Below are 21,686 nucleotides of genomic sequence, written 5' to 3' on the forward strand. Positions count from 1 at the left end.
TTCTTTGTATGGGATTTAGGAATGAAACTAATTTAATTTGAGCGGTAGTAAAATCAAAGTTTAAATGAGTGTGAGCAGACTGGCTATTCATACTTTCTCTATAATGTTTTGCTATAACTACCCCATGTAAAATATAAAAATAAATTTAAAAATAAAACCAAAAATTGTTCACAATCTGGGATTTAACATCGATTCTTCAAGAAATTACCTTCCTCAGGATGTTCCTAATGATCTGTTGACCCTTTTACCAGTACACCAGCAGATGGAAGATAATCCAGTTTGACAGATTAAATGTCACTTCTGCTGCCCAACAAGGACTTCAGTATAAACAGAATGGGAGCCCTCATTCTCATTTTCACAGTGCAATCTCACCACTGAAACTGCTTCAAGGCAGGGTCTCTTTTATTGTATTTTTATTTTGAGGGGTGGAGGGGTAATAGCAGCACTTCTTCAGCTTCTGGGATCTGAAAGTGCAAGCTGGAGATAAGAACTAGAAGAGGTAATTAACAGATGAATGTGGAAGGGACATGGTGCTGCTTATGCTAAGGATAACAGAGGGAAGAAAGGCAAGGTCAGGAAGAAAACCTTACTAAACAAAGACTGTCAAAACTAAGCAAAAAGCAAGAAAATAGCATAAATTGTCTATATTGAATGATTCCAATGCTAGGTGGAAGATAATAGGTCATGATTTTTAGAGAATGATGATGATAAATAGCTTCTTGTGGATGTGCACAAAATCTCTATCAGTGTTGGAAAGAACTCTACCAGCCACTTTGCAGTGACTAGAATAGTATTTATAGTTACACACCATCCCACAATGCAGAAGAAAAGTGATGATAAATTTGATTTCACAGAAACACTTCATCTGAGCACTAGGATCGTCTTAGTATAGCAGGAAATGTACAAGCTGTACATAAACAAACTTCCTGCTAAAACCAAGCTACACAGTACTGGAAGGGTCTAGAATCTATTTACAGAAAAGGAATAGCAGATACAATAGTGAGTAATTGGCTGATGGTGATGAAGATGATGTCACTGAGAATAAAGAAAAGGTTTGGGCATGTATTATTTATCATCCCATTTACAAATAGTTCATGAATAGCTAAGAGACTCTTAATAACAGACCCAAGCATGTCACAGACATTGACAATATATGCTATATGTGGTTATAAGCAATACATTGTTATAAATTATGCATGGATTTCTAAGAGTCTCTAATGGCACGTTATTAAAAATATGTTGGGTCTATTATTGACCTATCATTTACAAAACCTTAATGCAAATTTTGATAGATGTTTATTTTGATTTTCCAGTTACAGTTTCTATTCTCCATTTGATGGTTAAATCAATAGGTGAAGAAAATTAATGGAAATTAGTATTGTAGAAAAGCATAATTTAACCAAGCATAATTTTTCAAGAAATGTACCTGCATTATGAAAGATGTCGGTGTCTTTTAAATGGTTGACCTCACTCTTGTGTTGGTTGTGCTCTGCTGAATTTTTGGACTCAACAATCCTTGTATGCCCTTTAAACTTGGGATATTCTATGATTACATGACCCTATGCATCTAATGTAGTAAAAAACAGCAGTTAAATGACTTTCCCAGCTTCTAACAGTGTTACATCTCTTCCAAATCAAAAGAATCAACCTCACTCTAGGTGAAATAGAAAACTGGTTTCTTCTTTCCTTTTTATGGACTACAGGGATGTATTTCTCTCAAAAAAAACCTGCACAAAATACTTGCCTTTAAGGCTACCAATATACTTCACTTCTATAGAAAAGTCCTCAGCATAGGCAGGGCTAGTATAGAACTTCCAAGTGAAAGGTTATTGATAATTCCCTGATTCAATTATTTCATGTCCAAATTGTTCCCAGCTTCCCTTAAGACCACCAGCCAAGTCATTGTGTAGCTGTGCAATCACCCTTTCAATGTAAATAAGACACCTCCGAAGCACTAGATCAAGAATTTCATTCCAAAGGTACAGTCTAGTGAACGTGTCAGGCAAGCCTGCAGCAGACACTTATCTATTATCAACTATTTGGCAACTCTGTTTATGCAGTATAGTCTGGTTTCTGCTTGGAGACAATAGCTACTGTAGTCAAACTATGTAAATAGAAACAAAACACCCCAGAGGTCCAAGCCACTGTAAACATTTTCCTTTTGTTTGTTGGACTAAATTAACCAGTTCCCACCATCTAGAATTTGATTTTTCTTAAACTAATCTCCCTAATAAAGCAGTCATCCTCATCTGACTCCTCAAAATGACCATTAAAAACCTTGTCATATAATTTTTTTTAAAATGCCTTAAGACTAATAATTTATATACTATCATATAGAGTATTATCAGATGGCAATCTAGCAGATTTGTTGCTCTGCGTAGTACACAGATTTTTACTACATTTGTTTTTTGGAGTTTTCATCCAAAAACTTGATAGGCCTATGAGCATGGCATACCTGAGAGTCTAGATTGTTTCAAGCTGTTGAAACAGTATTCCCTATTTTCCAGGTTTCTTTCTTTTTTAGGGACACAACCAATTTAAGCCTATCCTGGTGAGTAATTTCATAAACATGTTGAGGCCCATGTTTCTCTAGATAACCTAGCCTTTCCTTTAATAAACATAGCCCAGTTTGCCTAAAAACACTATATCTTTCAAAGTGACTCAACTACAGCTCAAGATATTTAGCTAAACATCTCAAAAAATGTGGTCCAAGTAGTAGGACTGTTAACCGCCCAAGTAACTTTGAAAAAGAAATTAACCATCTAGGTCACTCAAGTCAAGGGAATCACTCCTATGGGAGTTGTCATATATTCCTAGGACTCTCTTTCAGTTTATTTCAATGAGGATTAAGGGACTTCCCAGATCTTTCTGTCCCTAAATACTTTTCGAACCTAGACACTAAGCCATGTAGCATGAAATCCTTAACATTTCTGCCCCAGAACCAGAATTCCTCTCTAATCCTGGACTGGCTGATCTCTATTTCCATATTTCTCACCAAATAATTACATATAAAACATCATCAAAAAAAAATTAGTTCTCAATTCTGTACCCGAATGCTTACTTGCAACATCTCCCTACTGATAACACAGGAGAATCTCTCTTTCTTTTACCTTGAAAAATATCTTCAATGAAAACAGATAGGATTTAGTAGATAGATAAAGGAAACTGCAAAAAATACTCCTCCCTTCCCCATGTTAATGTTCTATGAGTTGTTCATAGGACACTCCATAGTGAGTATGAACTTATTTACACCTTGAAGAAAAGAAATAAATATTTTATTTGTTTTAGGTATTAATATGCTTTCTTTATTCCATGCATTTAGTTGTTTCAGCACTGAAGAACTAAGAGTACAGCACAGAGCTGTAAGAGACAGAATACATCTCTGGAGTGTATTTCCAGCATGTGGTGAAATTTCACAGTCAAGCTCAGAAAAGGCATTTACGTAGATATTGCCAATTGTTTAACATTAGTTTGTCCCTGACTACTGAATTCAAAAGATAGGTTACTCCCTGCAGCGATTTAAAAAATAGTCTCTCTCCATGCTTCCCTTTGTGTTATTGCAAGAGATAATGGAAGCCACTTTTTTTTTTTTATCTTCCTGTAACTAAAAATATTGTAAGCCAAAATAGTTGGAGACAGCTTGTTACAATGGTGTCTCTAAAATGAGGCTTTCCTCAATCAGTTACTGATGCTATTTTGCTTAACGTTGTCTTCACCATTTCTTTCACTTGTTTGAACGAAACTACATTAAAAGGTTTTAATTACAATCAAAACATCAGAAACATTTACATACTCTTAAACTAACTCTGAAACTTTTTAAAGTTAAGACAAACATTCCTATTAAGTCTCAAAGACTTTGGCATAGACTGTAGAAGCTCCCTTCGCATAAGTACACCCTTTCAAAAATGAGTGCATAACTGTCTATCCAGAGAAATCCTTTGGGCTTCTGATAATATTCTATAGAGTCGTTCCTTTCCCAAACTGCTAACTTCTCTCACTTGATGTTATGACCAGATTCACCATTACATTTGAGCCCTCAGGCAAAGGTCTGGTACTCAGTTTTGAACAAAACCAAAATTCTCCAGCAAGACTCCAGACTTCTCACCTGAGATCTGTTTTAGGAAATTATTTTCTACAAAAGCAATTCAGTGGGAATTCCTTATAACTTCTGCCACTGATTACAAGCCACGTTCCACTGATTGCAAACCATGCATCCCTCACAGGTATCTACTGATACAGTTCCACAGAAAGAAGTGAAATTACATCTTTAGAAACTAACAAATAACGCAGCTCTATTTTACTCTTCCTCTCTAGTTTGACAATATGCTACTGTCTGTAATGTAAAAGAACTGTTTTTGCTAGCTCCATCTTTAGCAGACACTGGAGATGTCAGGGAATATTTTAAGTCATTCAGGGAATAAATGGGGCACTTTTGAGCTATGGGATCAGAGCCAATAAAAGGGTTTTTTTTGCTCAAATGTCCTTCAGAGAAATAGCTATTTTCACATTGGCAAATAGCAAGGTTGTTTAACCTCTGGGTAGATACTAAGAGCTTAAGACATGCTTTAAACATTGTTTCAGTTGCATTGTGCTGAGTGAACAATTAGTAAAACATCACTCTCAAATTTGTAACTGGGTCTTCTATGGCCACACGAGATAGAAAATGCATACAAAACCAGATGTTTATATCCTGGATAGCAGTTCTGTGGAAAGTATAAAGGATGAAAAGTAAGCACGTAGTACTAAAGAATATAAATATTTCTGATCTGTGACTAAAACCACAAGCAGCAACACTCTTTTTCTGTGCAGCACACCATTATGATCAATTCCAGGAGCCTGAGTTCACTACAGATCAACACACATTACTGCTTTTACATCAGCAGGGACTTTCTTCCTCAATTCACTTCCTGCTGCTTGTCCCTATTAGCCTTGTTACTCTGCTGTTAGGTCTGCATTCCTGTCAAGTTCCTATTCTGCTAACTCTTTTAGTAAAGACAAGATTGAAAGATTTTCACAATTCTCAGCCTTTCAATCACAACATATAGGAGGTGGGAGGAGAAGAAACATTCAGGAGTTTAATATAGCACAGAATAAAAAAAACTGTGGCAAAAAAAAAAAGGCTAGGAAAATAAACAAATAAACAATACATTCAATACATTCTTGTTAATCTTTTTCATATAGAATCTCAGTGTACTTTTCCAGATGATATGCTGGCTCCTATTTAGGAGATGTACAAACCCAGCACAGTGACCTTCAACAATGCACTGAAGGTCCCTCAAGCAGCACTGAAATCCCACCCTCCTCCATTCTCTATTTGATGCACCTCACATCTAGCCCCCAGCTCAACAGAGCATTCTGAAAACTTTATAACTATTTTATATATTTTATACAACTTTAAGAACAAAAAATGTCAAACTACATGGACAAGTCTGGTCCTAAACTTGGGCTACAGCTGTTTAAACAGTCAGACCATTTTGATCCAAGATTTTGTGTCTACCCTAGCTTTGAAGCCTCAGCTTTGAAAAACACATTGAAGAAATTCAAAACAAACTTAATTTATGGCCATTTGTTTTTAATTATGTAATTATTATTATTTCTGTAATGAATTTTAATTATTTCTAGGAAGTTTTGTGTTTTGACAGCTAGTAGTATATATCAGTTGATTAGTATAGAAGAAGGGGAAATGTGAGCGAGCAAGTTAACAAACTTGATCTTTGCTCAAAAGTTAAGCAAACAAATAATTGATACTTTTTTTTTAATGTTATATTCATTTCACTGAATATTCATATTCAGTAAACATATTAACATCACTAATATATGTAACAGGAATAATTCAGTTGCCTGGTCATGATTTATTTTGCAAGCCAAGGAAAATAATATGAATTTTCATCAATTACATCAGAATTGTAAACATTAATAATGAACTTAAAAAAACATTTATCAGACAAACATTTATCAGATTATAAAGGCCAATAATCCAGGAAGAAATGGAAAAGTCATGAAATAAACCAAAGTCTGAGCAGAAGTTAAGGCCTAATACTGCATGCAGTCCGTGAGTCTGTTTTCATCTCTACCACAAGGTGAGAGGTTGAAACAGCCTTTAGAATTGCACAACACAAGAAATGACAAGATATTACCTGGGAACCAACAAGAGACATCATGATATGATCCAAAGTCATGGTGACAGTCCTTATTTAATAGCACTTGTTCTTCCTCATAAAATGTAGACTTAGAAAAGTTCGCAAAATCTCCCTGTTAGGAATGAAACACTAATTAATGTCAATAAATTAGAACATTGCTTAAACACTTTACAAACTGCCTACCTAACTTGTGAATAAGAATACTTTGACCTCTAGACTTCTGTTTTTCAGTGCCTTCCACAGAGAAACCTCCAAAGGATTCCAGTTTCTCAATTACATGTATGAAGGGATTTGAACTCCGGGGACAAGTCCCAGGAAAATAAATAAAAAAGCAGAAGTCAAACTTTGGAAATATTAACATTCAAGCACAAATGTGAAGCCAAATACTGCAGAGCCTCAGTAATGTCCATAAATACTAGAGACAGTTACTCCTAGAAAAGAATGAAGTTATGGTAATGGCTTTTAAAGCCTGATAGATAAAAAAGCAATCACTGAAGCTCTGGCAAGTCCAGAACTGATTGCCCAAAACCAAGAAAGCTTAGTTTCAGAGGCTACAAACAGAATTTCTGCAGGTATACGGTGAAGCAGTACTTTACAGACACAATTTATGACATTGTATTCACTTGGTCTTCTGATATCTCAATAACAACAGTAAATATATAAGCTTCTTTTCATGTTCTATTTTGTACAGGGTTCCTAAGTACTGTGCTCTTTTTAAAATATTTATTAAAAAAAAATCAAGATTTTGTCTGAGGACTGAATTTTAAATTTGGAGTCCTTAGCAACAGCATTTGCATTCTCATCTGATAAGGGGAAGCAACATGATTTGATTTGTTCAATCTTTTCAATTTTGATAATACACCTTAATTTGAACTCTACCTCTAAATCCTGTTTTTGGATGGCCCATGAACAGAAAGATGATAGAATCACAGAGTATCCTGTGTGGGCAGGAACCCACAAAGATCTCGAGTCGTACACTCAGCACCACTCAAAAATCCAAACCGTGTGTCTAAGAGTACTCTTTAAGCTCTCCACAGCACTCAGGGCCGTGCCCACTGCCCTGTGCAGCCCGTTCCATGCCCACTGACCTCTGGTGCAGACCCTGTCTCTAATCCCTCCCCTGACGCAGCTCCATGCCGTTCTCTCGGGCCCTGCTGCTGTCACACAGAGCAGAGCTCAGCGCTGCCCTCCGCTCCCTGTGAGGAGCTGCAGTCGCCATCAGGCCTCCCCTCAGCTCCTCTGCTCTGCGCTGAGCAAACCAGCCGCTCCTCATGCTTACTTCTTGCTCTTTAGATTTTTCCCCATCCTCACAGCCCTCTTTTGGACAATATATCTTGATGTCCTTCCTGTACTGTGGCACCCAACCCACATGCAGTGCTGGAGGTGAGGCCGCACAGCACATCGCAGAGGGGACAGCCGCTCCCCCTGCCCTGCTGGCAGTGCTGGGCCTGGTGCACCCCAGGGTATGGTTGGCCTTTGGGCTGCCAAGGCACGCTGCTGCCTCACATTCAGTTTGCCATCAATTAGAATACCCAGATCTCTTTCTCGGGGAAGTTCTCCAGCTTCCTGTCCTCCAGCTGCCTCTTTCCCCAACATTGTCTAGTGTTACCCCACCCCAGCTGCAGAATTTGTGACTTTGCACGTGTTAAACCTCATGTTTTTGGTGATTGCCAAACCCTCCAATTTGCCAAGATCTCTCTGTGAGGCCTCTCTATCCTAAAAGATGTCAATAATACTTCCCAATTTAGCACTGTCTACAAACTTACTTTGTGTACATTCAAGTCATTGATGAAGATATTTAAGAAAACTGGTCCCTGTGGAACCCCACAAGTGAATGGCTCCCAGCTTAAAGTAACCTCAGTTACTATAACCATTTATCCTCACCCATCAGCCAACTGTTCACCCTATGCACTATTTATTTCTCTAGCTGTATGCTGGACATTTTGTCCAGAAGAATGAGAAACAGTACTGAAACTTTTGATCCAAGAAGATTATATCACCTGGCTTCTTTTGGTCAACTAGGTCTCTAATCTTGTCATAAAAGGAGATTAAGTTCATTAAACAGGACTTTCTCCTCACAAACACCTGCTGGCTGTGCCCAATAACTGCATTGTCTTTCAGGTATTTTTCAGTAACTCCCAGAATAATCTCCATAATTTTACCAGGCACTGAAGTGAGACAAACAGGTCTGTAATTACCAAGGTCTCATTTCTTACTTTTCTGTGTTCCTCAGGGACTTAATATTTTCCAATTTACAGCTCAGCCTAATCAAGGGATAATTAATAAACCAAAAATTCCATAAAGAGAAAGAAATTATTTTCTGAAAACTTTAAAGAGACAAACTATACTATAAAATAAAAAAATTCCTTTATGAACATTGGATGTGTCCATTTGCAGCTGTACACTGTAAGAAAAATATAGGTAGTTATGTTAGACCTAATTTAAGGTTGTGTGTAATGTCAAACAGATGAAAATTCAGTTTTCATGCAATAGGCAAGAATTAAAGGACACAATTAAATTAGCTATGCTCAACATGCATTTGATTTCCTACCAATATTTGTTGTCATGAAATCTAAAAATGAAGATGAAGCTTGAGCAGGTTTGATAACAAGGAGTTCTCAAGGACATTACAGCTTAACACATGCAAGGTCATAAAAAGTCAAACTAAACTGCTGTTGTCAAACCTTGAGTTCAAAGTAAATCGATCCTGAAAGTATAAGACATACACAAGCTGTTCATCTGAATTCAGGCAGTAATGGTTGTAAACCTTATCAAAAGCCTTCTTTTGAAGGCGCCAGCGGATGCTCTGATTTTTGCTCATTAGCAGGGGGCAGATGGAAACATGTTCTGAATGGTAAGTATGTTACACAAAAGACCAGCCAGGAGAATGGAGGAAGCCTAGTGCTGCTGCAACCACTAGAATACAACAAAATAGCTAATTGGTTTTGTCAAAAGACAGAAGCAGGTGCTCTATCCGTGAATTTAACACAGACCTGAAGGCTCTTTGGCTGATTTGTGGCATGATCACCATTGGCAACAAATTATCAGGCTACGCAGGGATTGGAAAAAAACTACTAATTCCTCATAATATGGGCAGAAAATAGATGAGCATGCTCTAAATTGGTAACTGTCAGCTTTGTTGTGGAATTTTGTGGGGTTATGTTCACTGTAATATCTGAATTTATCTTCATGTTTCTGTTGCCAGGAAAAAGGGGGAACACTGGAGTTTGAAAGACAGTGAGGCTTAACCCAATTTAGAGACTGGCAAGCAAAGAATATATAGCAGAACTACCCAGATATGAGTAGTGTCTGTTTTTTTTTTTTTTTTTGAGAGTACTTTGCATTCTTACAGCTATTTCCATGCCTAAGTCTTAGCTTCTGATGGATTCAGTAGCAGCTGGGTATGTTTAGCACTTTCTTTGAAACTCTGGCTTATAGTTAACAGGAATAAGTTAAACTTGTCATGACAGAGAGAATTCTCCTACGCAGGATCCATCTTCTTTACCCTAGCAATAACCTTTCTCTTCCCGTGAGCCCTCCTCTCATTCTCTGGATGTCCTCCACGTACAATGAAAGCAACACTGCATTTTTGCAGCAATAAATGAAGCTAGTCCATACATAAAGATGATAAATTCTATATCAAAATTATAAATCATTATAAATATCAGTCCAAATCTTCTTTCTTTATGTATTTATAAAAATGAAAAGATAAAGCATCTTTACTTGGCAGAAAATCTCCTACCGTAGAGTCATCTATACTGCATACTAGGTGAGGAAGGGCCTAAAAACAAAAAGAATGACATTGCATGATTAAATGTGAGATCATATAAACAAATTCAAGTTAATTTTGTGATGTTTCATGGAATTTAAAACCATAAACTGCATCTAATCATGTGGCAACAATGACATTGGATCATATCTTTGGGCAATCAGACAACGAGAGCTGGCAATTGCCTCACATTTGAGACCAACTTTATTGTTGTAATTCTAAGGGGAAAATAGGGAAACAAGTTTTAGCAATGACTTACTTACTCATACACTTGCTGACAGTGTGTGCACAGCCCTGAGTGCTTTCCCCCCCACACTCCTAGGAGTTTTGCTGGCTATTCAGAACTGCTCTGAAGAAAAAACATTGTGGGAAGGCCCCAGTGACGGCTCTCCGCTTTCCCCAGGGGTGGATGTCACCTATAACTCTTGTCCTTGGTCTCCACCAGGGCTACATCACAGATATGTTATAGCCATGTTTGTGTTTGGCCAAGCGCCCCACTGATTTAGATGCCTGATCTTGACCCACAGACTGACTAACTAGTTGAGCCTGGAACCTTGTCACTTTAGACTTTCTCATCTGTCTGGACCACATCTAACTTCATTTACTTTATTTTCCTGATCTGCTCTTTTTTTTTTCTTTACCATGGGACTGCACCCTGTCAGGTAGGACACAGTCCTGCCTGGCAGCTGGGCACCCACTCTCCACATCTTGCCCTTGTGGAGCAGCCTACATTACTCCTGACAGAAAACAAATGGGGCTCAGAAACGCTGTGCTTTATTGCAGACACTGGCTGGAATGGAATAGACTTCTCTTCCCAATTTAGCCAGTATTTCTACCAAACAGTTTGCTTGCTTTTAAGTATTTTAACTTTCTGGCTTTTGTTTTCTTTGTTTAAGAACTAATCATTACCTAAATGTCAGGCAAAAAGCAGGAAGGGCAAAAGACGGCAGAAAAGACAAGCTTTTGGTTTGGTACTAGCAATTTCAAGGTCAAGCTTTTGGGAAAAAAAACATCACAGGGAACAAGTAAATTAACATCCATAATCTCTAACTAGTGAGAGAGACTTGGCTTCTGTAGATTGTACTTATGCAGCTTGTGCTAGGAGCTGTTAGGGAATTCAACATATTTGCAGGCTATTAAAAAGGCCATTAAACCGGAGAAAGCATCTTCTGAGGATGTAAAGACATAGCTTAGCCAAATTTGAAGAATACAGGAAAAATCAAGAAGTATCTAAGAAATCCATTAACATTTTGCAACAAAGATGCTTAGAACATATAGAGTCATTGAGGCTCACTAACTGCCATCGTCAGTTGTACTGTCACCTCCACTATATCATCAGGAAAATCCCATGTTTTATGAATAATGTGGACTCCTACAAAATCTTGCAAATAGGAAACAGCATGAGAGCCAATCAGCCTCCTTTCTTTATGAATATATTTGAATATATTCTGTGACTACTGCACTAGAACTATTCCTAATATATTTCTCACAAACTTCTTTCATTGTACACTGGATGTTCCTTTATTCTTTTCATGCATTTAAAGTAGTCTGTCTAAATAAGACACATCTTAGAGACACATAACTGTTAAGAAGCATATTAAAGCCAACATCATCATTCACTGCCCAGCAGTGGTCTTAATCTTTAGACTCCATCCTGGCTGTAGAACTGCATCAGAAGACAAAAAATGCATCCATCATGTTTCTTGGGATCAGTGTTTTTTGCAAATGTGTTCTGTTAACAAACAGAATGGGATGGTTTTCTCATTTAGTTACATTATATTTCTCATTTAAAACCCAGTAAAATCCTTGCTTCCTGTAATTTTTATAGCCCTTGAACCAGCACCCACAGAGAAAGGTGAAGTGGGTTCTACAATCTAAGAGAATTCTCAGCACTTTTTCCTCAGACCTCAGAAACTGGATGGCATCTAATGACATTTCCAGGTGCTATATTTAAAACCAACAAAACAAAAAGTGTTGCTTTTTCTTTTTTTTTTTTCATATCACACTATTTAACTGTCTAAGTCATTAATGCAGCAAGTTGTTGAAGACAAAAGTCTGAATTCAAAAACGAAGAAAAAAAATTGAGAACACGCATTTCTCTCTATTTTGTTTTATGTTTGAGTTATTTTAAAGTCTCCTAGTTCACAGTTGGAAACAATAGCAGAGGACTGTATGAAAAGAAATAGTATGTTTAGGCAGCAAACATAAATCTATACTGTTTTGAAGAAAATAACTAAATCAAACAGTAACCAAGACTGAAAAGAGAGATCCTGTAGATTATATGAATAAATCTGTCAATTATCATCACACCTGTAACAGATGGTGAAACTGTTAATCATTTTGTAGCAATAGTGAATTTACTGCCCACAGCAAATTGTATTGTTCTAATTAGCCTTGTTCTCTTGCAACGAAAATAATCTCAATGCACTTTATTTTGAGGACCTAGCAGTATTTGGAAATATCTTCTTCCCAAGCCCACCAACTGCAGATATTTCAATAGCTTTTTACTAGTTTTAGAACAAGTAATGGAAATGCTAAGGAACATCATCACATCTACAAAATTTCATGCTTCATGAAGATCAAATTTGTGTTCATGAGATAAAGCTTCATTTCCAGGCCTTATTCCACTGGAATAATAATAATAATAATAATTGTAACTCACCAAGTACATGTCAGGTCATCAGATGGTATAGATTTGCACAAATCTACTGAAATTGACTGGAACTTCAACCGAAAATAGAGGCCCTCTAAATTTGCATTGTATGGCAAGTGAAGGAAAATGTCCAAGTTACACTGTCATTTTATGTTTGTCTCTTATCAATATCTGTACTGTCATGGGCATTGGAGGCTTAAGACTTTTTTCTGTAGTTGCTTATTATAACACTGCATGAATGATGAACAAACTTCTGCCTGGATAAAATAATACGCTAAATAAAGCCATGCTAACACTATCAATAACTTGAATCACTATATGTTATTTCAGAAGCTTCTGGGATCCCGAACCATTTACATTTTGGCTCTTAAATTTCTTATTATATAACAACTCAAAGCCCTACCTGCAGGAGCAATTGCACTTTGATGCTTATTTGAAATAAACAGAAAGGTCAATCACACACAGCTTTAGGCACTAAAGTCATCAGGACATTTTGAGAGCTTTTTGTTGTAATCCAGCCTTTAGGCAACAGGTGATCTTCTAGCTCATGCTTTTTCAATTTCTCTAAACAGGATTTTCTTCCTACAACCTTCCAGGTAAATTCTTAAATTCCTTCCTGAAAAATTATCACCTTCTGTATATGGCACTGACTCAGTAAGTATGCAGTGGTTTATTTTTCTGAACTATTCTTATCCTTTTGTAGAGTGCCATTGCTTCTCTGTAGCTTCCCTAAGGGCAAAAAGCAACCGCTGTGCCATAGAGGTCCTTGTACACTGCACTATGTCCTGTTGTTTTCATACTTTCCATTGCTTCTTTTCTGTCACCAATGTAGGGTATGACTTGACACGGTGACATGTGTTTGAGGGATCACATCAGACAGTCATCCTTCTCTTGCCAAGGTTGCACCTGCTCATAGAAAAGACCCAATGCGTGTTTGTAGTTACAGCATCTGTCTCAATTTGACAATATCTGCATGTATCCAGGAATGGGGATGGAATTGGGAATACACCCAAATGTGCACACTCATTGTCAATCACATTTATGTTCCCCTCCTCTGTTTGCAGTTTTCATAGAAAGCATTGTTATCAAAATTCTCATGTCCTGTATACACATTCACTTCATTAAGACAAAACAACCTTTTTTCTTTTTTTTTTCCAGTGTCACCAGCTCAGAACACATAGAGAAGTCCACTTCTCTTCTGTGCAATATAATTTTCCCATTTTGAACTACAGTACCCATGCTCTCTGACTTGTTTCATAATTAGAATAAATAATAATAGTAAAATAATTTCAAAATAATTTAAAATGGGAATTAAAAATAATTTAGTAATTATTTTACTGCAATGACACCAGTTGCTTCTCTTTAAATCCTTAACTGCAGGCAAGCAAATTTCAAACTCCTTGCCAAAATCATATTTGGCTTTGACAAATTTTGAAGCCATGGCAGGAGGATAAAAATCTAACTAGACGTTGGCTCAAAAGCTCTGTTAATTAGAGCTTTAGACGATCACATCTGTCCCTGTTTCTTTCTCTGCTCTGTAAGGCATCTGAAGTGCAGCAGAGCAAAGCAAATTCCAATGAGACAGCCACAGCCCAGAAAAAGCTGCTGGTAGTATCTGCAATATTTACACAGTCAACCAGGAATAGTACTTTTTCTAAACGTCTGAACTGGTCAAGCCTCATAAGATTGTCACTAATGTGCTCTTTCTCCAGGTTATTCATGCTCAGTGAATGTTTGGATACCTCACACTAACTCAAATATTCACCAACAGCGTCAAGATGATGGATTTAGGCCTCCATGGACTCTTGAATTGTCCAGTGCTCAGGTTATGTCTCCTGTCACAAAGGCCATATGAGAAGCTAGTGTGCTCATTTGCTTGAATGAGTCCAGATGGATGGGAGAACTCCTAAGTCGCGTTCCTCTTACTAGCTGTGTGATACTTCACTGGCCTGGAGTGTGTGTGTGAATATCTTTAGCAGTGTGAGCACACTTCTACTGTGTGTAAAAACTGTGGGCATTTCCATCAAGAAGAACGGTCTTTGTTTTCTTAAACTGCTTTAAGAGGTGAGAAATTGGTGCTATCCAATGAATTCCTAATGTATCAGCTGCACCAATTGCTAGTGCTATCTGAATCACATTCTTTCCCTCATTTATTTTGCTGGGGGCTCCTAGAACTGGCTTCAGAACATTACAGCAACCTGTAATCTTGCAGGGGAAAAGAATTTGAGCTTTCTTTCATCACAAAGAAAATGCTGTGCTTGTGATTAGGTCCTAGTCACAACCTCAGGAGATGTGCTCTGAACATTATTATTGCACATTCCTCAGTAATCCTGTTTTCCTGGTTAGCATTAATATAGGGAAAAAAATGGGCTAATTATGGTCTTCGACTGAAAGACTCAAAAAGGCAGGTTGGGACTATGGAGAGCTAGAGACTGTCCCTGTTACGGCTTTGCAAGTACAGGGTCTGATGGACCTGGGGGACAGAAATAGGGTGCTGGGCTGTGGGAAGTGTGTAGGTGCAGCCCCAAAGAATGGACAGAGACAGTCAGACCGGTGCTGCCCTCAGGGCAATAAGGAAAAGTCCTATACTAAGTGTAGGAGACCTACAGCCTAACCTGAACCTTTATTTAGAAGTGCTTGGGGCACACATCCCAACCCCTTTTTAATTCAGTACACTGTAGAGTAGCCTGACCAACTTACTAGGAACAGCATTTACCTCATCAGGGACTGAGTATATTAGTGCAGTAAGACTCTTTCACTGTATACCATTGACTGTTCACTGTATACCATTGATGCTGCCTATTTTTGAGAGTAATGCTGCATATAATATTCATGTAATTTCAGCTGCAAGGTTTTCTAAAAATAGTCTTTGTCAAAAAATCATTCTCAGTACTCATTTGCAATTTCAATAGTTAAAATCCCACCAGTCAGGTGATAGAACTCAGATCCCAACTGAGTAAGTTAGTGTAAGTTTCACATGAATAGTATTTAATTTCACTGTAGGTCCTAGATTATTTCTGTGGTATTCTAGGCTCTCTTACCCATTAGCTAGTCTTGAGATTTTAAGCTTCCAGGCTTTGTTCTGGGCTTTTTTGGAGATGTCAACCCATGACTGTGCTCCATGGCCTCTCATTCTTTTTTAGTCCCGCACTGTCATCTTTAGCAGCTTCCTGCTTGCCAAGATATTGTCGCAACTGCTGGTTTCTGCCTCAGTGCAGTCCACAGCTTGAGTGCTTCTGATTCCTGCCCCCTTGCACGCACCATTTCTGTGAAGAACAGATGTTTGTTTTTTTTCAGTTTATGGTCATACTTAGGCAAAGCAGCCATTCAGCTTACTGTCTTATTTTACTTACCCCAAGAGCGGCCAAATGCGGATGCCTGAAAAAGAGTTAAAAGCCCAAGGAAGGCTTGCAGTAAAACATTAAATATCAACCAAGTAACTATTAGTTTGCAACCTAGAGACTGTTGCAATGAGAGAACTGTTATTTTTGTGTTTAAGAATCCACAAAGGACTTCTCTTCCATAAAATATGGATTTCCAATTTTCAATCCCATATGCAGTTTTAGCATCTGCAACATCCTGCAGCACAGAGTGCCACAGCTTCATATTACATTTTCTGAAGCATTGTCTCCCTTAGTTTTGTTCTTGCCACCTAATAGCTTAATCCAATGTTATTTGATTTGCGTACTGGAAAAGGAAGTGAATAGTTCCTTGCTTAATTTGTGCTCTCATGCCTAGGCAGATATTGGTCATTGCGAATTCTAGGTTGGCTGAAATATTCCTATGCTTTTCTGCAGTAACATCCACAGTAGTAGCATACTTGTACCAAAATGGCCTGCAACTTCTAGACTAGTTATAGTGACAGAAAGAAGAAATCTGGAATTTAATACAAATACTTCAGAAGTTCTCTTTGAAAGACCTAAAGTTTTTCTGGCTTCATGCAAAGACAGTTTAAGCAATAACGTGTGTGCCTTGTTCTTATCTGCCTTTCCTTTTATTCTTCTTTGGGAAGAAAGTGGTAGGAAATTGTCACAAACCGGTATCAGGGTGTTGGAGGTTACTGAGATAGATATGGAACTGTAAACCCTAGAATACAATGAACAAGATCACTAATATACACATCAACTGTCTGATTCACCTTCCCTTACAGCCAGTGCTTAAGAGTAGGCTGGTGAAGGACACCTGAATGTTACACTGCACACCTTGATCACTGCTCACTAATCCAGTCAGATGCCCTTGTTTGGAGCCCATTCTTTTCTTAGTAATCATCCAGCCTGGCAATTAAGTTGGGGTGCATTCTGCAATAGAAGAATGTATAATGTAATGAAGATGGAGAGAGGTGTAAAAGTACGTTTTAAAGAGGTAATTCTGAAAAAACTGTGCTTCAGGCAACCCACTTAACTACAAGTAGATATGTTTCCCACCTGCAGAGACCTAGCAGTAGGCAAAATTTCTAGATGAGAATTCTATTTTCCCTTTCCTGAAGAACAAGCCAGAAACTTCATTCCTTTATTTAATAATCCACGATATTACCCTTGCCAGACTTATATATCTTACATTTTTGCTGACTGATTTTTTTTTCCTTATTCCTCAATTTGCTTTTCACCGTACATGACACAATGGCATCATCGTTTCTTAAGACCGTTCATCTGGCAGTCTGTCAACACCAGATCTGCTCAACAGATTTGGCTGATTATAGGCAATCATTTCAGAAGCAGCACAGCGCTAAATTAGATGTTCCCATTCCCAGGACAAATTGAAGCTCTCAGTGAAGCCATACTCTTGCACTCTGCCCACAAAAAGGCTTGGTACCCGACTAAGTGTGAAAACTTCTTATAATATGTATATATATATATATATGATGTCTATCTGATATAAGATATATATATATATATGACTGTTTTATTTAAAATGGAATTATTTGAAATCTAGTGAAAACTCAGCAAACACACATTCTTACCATTGTACATGGAAATGGTCTTAGGTATTTTAGACACATCTAGCAAGTACTGAGCAATTTAAGTTTGATCTTTTCTGTTATGCTTGTCAGATAAGAATCTTCCAAAGAGCTTACTATTTCTACAGCCTTCCAACTCACAAAAGAGATCATACACTTCCCTTGAATTTAGGGGACATAAATTTGTCACTCAAAACAAATAACAGATAAAAAGTGCCACGAGCTTATTAACAAACATCACGCAATATTTAAGGGAAGACCTTTCCCAAATCAATGGTTGAATGTAAGGCAATCTAAAGTAACAAGTGATATCCTAATGTTTTAGAAGTCACCGTTCCTTCAGACAGAAAAAAAGTTCCTTGAGAATTCATACAGAAATGATTTTAATTGGTGAGCTGGAGTTCAAACTGATACTGATGCCCCTGTGGCCTGATGGGAACCAAACAATCCTCTTTCCTTTTGGATGTGTAGAAGACATTAATCAACAACTTCAGAGAGTTTTAGATCCCCTGAATCCTTCATACTAATCTATGACATATGAAATGTGATTTCTTACTGCTACTGTAGGCTCTAGCATGGCTAGCTCTTCCAGCCTTTATGAATCAACATGTCTAAGACATCTAAATAGATCAAACAGCACAGAATCACGCTGCCTGTTGGCAGTGCTTCAGTAAGCTCACAGTTCATTTCCAAGTTGACTAAACCTAATTAATGCACATTTCAAGATAAAACATCAGTAAGGATGTGTTGGAAACTCAGAATACGCAAACAGCTTCATAAGGAACTCACTGATAATTGGAATTTTAGATGGTAACTCTGACTTGCAGAGTCAGGGTAGTAAATATTCTCTTGGAGATTAAGAATTTACTGAAAAGACATTTAGGGCTTTTCATGGTCTAAATAATGAAAAATATGAGCAGATGGAGAACCCTTTGCCTTCCGAGCAAAATTAATGTCATCTAAATGCCTGTTCTTCTCAGACAGCTCCATGTCCTGAGAGATCCCCTGGTTATTATTCTGCAATTTTATTTCAGAAAAATAAATGAGTTCTTAAAATACTTTTAGGTAGCAAAGGGGACAACAAATGTGAGGTGGGAAGTCATACAGGGTGCAACTTCTCATACTCAGATCTTTCTTCTTCTTTGGCTTGTGAATCCTGTATGACAAAGCAAGCTGATCTCAGAGAATGAGTGTTTTGCCCTTCACTGTCATATAACTGGCACTGACAATGATATAATTCTTCATAATAAAAGTATTGATAATATCACTGATAATATTGTAGTTAGGCAATCTCAGCCCCTCAGCGGAGGTTACATAAGGAAGAACTTCAGTGTAGCTCATGGGCTTACAAGTAAATTCATCTTCCATGGATCTCTCCAAATTTTGTCATCTAAAAGACTGTTCATAAATACCTAATACAAATGAATGAATCAGATGGAAGTGTTATAATGCCAAAAAAAAGGTATACGTTATTGGAGGTTGAGTGGCACAGAGATCCATTCCCACTTCAGGAACCCAGTGTGGTGTTGTTTCATGGTGTATCCCCCCAGTTTGTTCTGATCAAACATTCTCCCATCTTTTATCACATGGCATCATTGAAGTACATATTTTACAGCTGCAGAGCTGAAGAAATTGCCGAAGTCCTTTGACCTCAACAAAGCAGTACCAGTTTATGCCAGAATGAAAATGTCTCTCTTAGAGCAAAGCGAATTTTTCACCTAAAGCCAAGGTTAGGCTTCACACGCACTTTATTTCTTCATAACTGTGACTGAATATTTCATCATTATTTTAGATTCTGAGTAACAAGTAGTGATGGGGTTACATAAAGACAGCATGGAAAAGAATTCTATTGCAAACTGGGTTATTTGCAGTTTTTACTTTACACAAAACCTACAAGAAAAACTAATGGATTTATTAAGGCTTATTGTAGTGAGTAGACAATACTTGGTTTCCCTGCTTTGAAATGAAATAAAACAAAACTACTTGATCTTAGGTACAACCAGTTGCATCTTAGAGTATGTTGATAGATGACATTCAAGGGAATTCTTATTCAATATTTGTAAGCTTGAAAATAACAAAACTCCCAGCAGCTGCTTAGTCCTTCTGAAGCTCTATAGTTTGTGTGTTGCAAGAACCAGGGAGAATCACTGCTCTACTTGCCAGGAGCCCACTGGTTGAGACCCTCCAACAATCACTACACTGCTGAAAAACAAAGAATCTCTCTTGTTTTCTGCAGCTCAGAAGCAAATCTAAAATTCCAGGATGCACCATGTTCTAGAATGAACACGAATAACTGAGTAAAGTTGAAAGGTTCCTTTATCAAGCCATGCCAAATCAATATGGTATATAAACATGCACTAACTCTCAAGAAAAACAACATGCAAAGGGCTTGATGGCTTTGTCTGTATCAGTATGTACTGCAGACGAATAGGATTCTTCTTACAGCTCTCAGAGAAGCAGGACTATCTATCTATGTCCACTCTGGGTACAAAAATATTATGCACAGGAAATACCTGACCATGTCATTAATTTTAGTAAGTTAACCATTGATATCTTAAAAGACTACCTATTAGAGAACGGGGAGGGGGGGAAAAAAAAGCTCTGTGTAATTCTGGTATACAACTCTAACGGCAGACCCAAAGCCATATTGACATTCCTTTTGGCTGTGGCAGAAGGCTTCTATCCTGAGCAGCAGATAAAATGTTATGTCCTGGCCCTGTGAGAGTTGGAGGGAGATCTGTTACCAAAATGGAAGGTCAAAACGTGAACTACTGGTGTGTTTTCCATGAATTATTGACTGAGATTTTTTTTTTTTTTCCAGTAACAGGGTAAATGCTTCCAGAAAAAAGAACAGACACAGCAAAAGACTGGAAGTATTACTTTCTTTCTATGTGCTAGAAGAAGTGCGGGTGAAAGAGCACCATTTTATTGTTTATTTTAAGGACTGAAGCTTTTTATACAAAGCGAGATCCATTATCACCGCAGTCACAGACCATATCAAAATAGGAGCCAATAGGAAATATATCCTTTTGCCATTTTAGATTACAAATCAATAATTCCAACACTGTATTTAATTTGTATGTACTAACACACACACTTAGAGCTCAATAAATTTCTTTCCATCTGTATCTATGCTGAGTGCATTTCCTGTTCCAGTTTTATTCCTAATTGTCTTCTTTGCACAAAAGAAAACTGTCAATCAGTATACATTACCAAGTACACATCAGGACCTGCTGCACTGAGTCATCCTACAGCATTCACCATAAACTGAGGGCACCTACTCCTGGCAGCCACTTTTAGTATCAGACAAGACCCACTGTCTTTTTGCTCATCACTTTTCACAGTCACAGAATGATTGAGGGACCTCTGGAAGTCACCTGATCCAACTCCCTGCTCAAGCTCCTGCAAACAAGAGGAGGGGTGGAAAAAAGATAAATTGGAAATTGCATGGGTTTGGTTTGGTTGGGTTTGGTTGGGTTTGGTTTGGATTGCTGGTGGGTAAGATTTTTTATCAAAACAATAGTTATCCTGCTCTTGATTTATGAAAAAAATGTGAAAAAAAGCTAAGTATTCTGATTACTTGATAAATGTAATCTCCATGGGCAGACTTTTTCCCATCTGATTAACAAGATGAGAGTAGCCAAGGCTTGTCTGTTTACCAAGCTATAACCAAAGCACATGGAGCAATGGGTTTTACTTGAAATAGCGACTTCACAGTGCATGATGATAATTTAAAACCTTGTAATTGATAGCTGCTGCTGAATCTCTGTGATATGAATGCTAAAAGCTTTTTCTTGAAACATAAATATTAGCTTCTAAATTTTGGGTATTTTGATGTTCTTTTCCATTACTGCCTTGAGCTTTTTTTTATGAAAAAAAAAAAAAAGGATTAATTTTATATTTTATTAAGGTAGTATAAAGCTAGATGCACCTTTGCCCATATTAAAGTATTCATACTAAGATATTAAGTGACAACATTTCAGTATAAAATCAAAGCATATGATTTTTTTCCAAATATTTTTTAACTTCAAGCAAAACTAATTTAATGAAACAACGTTTTTCATACAAATGTTCCTTCATAAAAGAAAGTATTGACAAGCTCTACGTATTGACAGATAATTCAAGCTAGATAGATTGTTTGCTAGATTGAACGTTGGATCCATTGAC

This window comes from Meleagris gallopavo, chromosome 3 (genome assembly GCF_905368555.1).
Source record: "Meleagris gallopavo chromosome 3, MGAL_WU_HG_1.1, whole genome shotgun sequence".
Classification (NCBI taxonomy): Eukaryota; Metazoa; Chordata; class Aves; order Galliformes; family Phasianidae; genus Meleagris; species Meleagris gallopavo.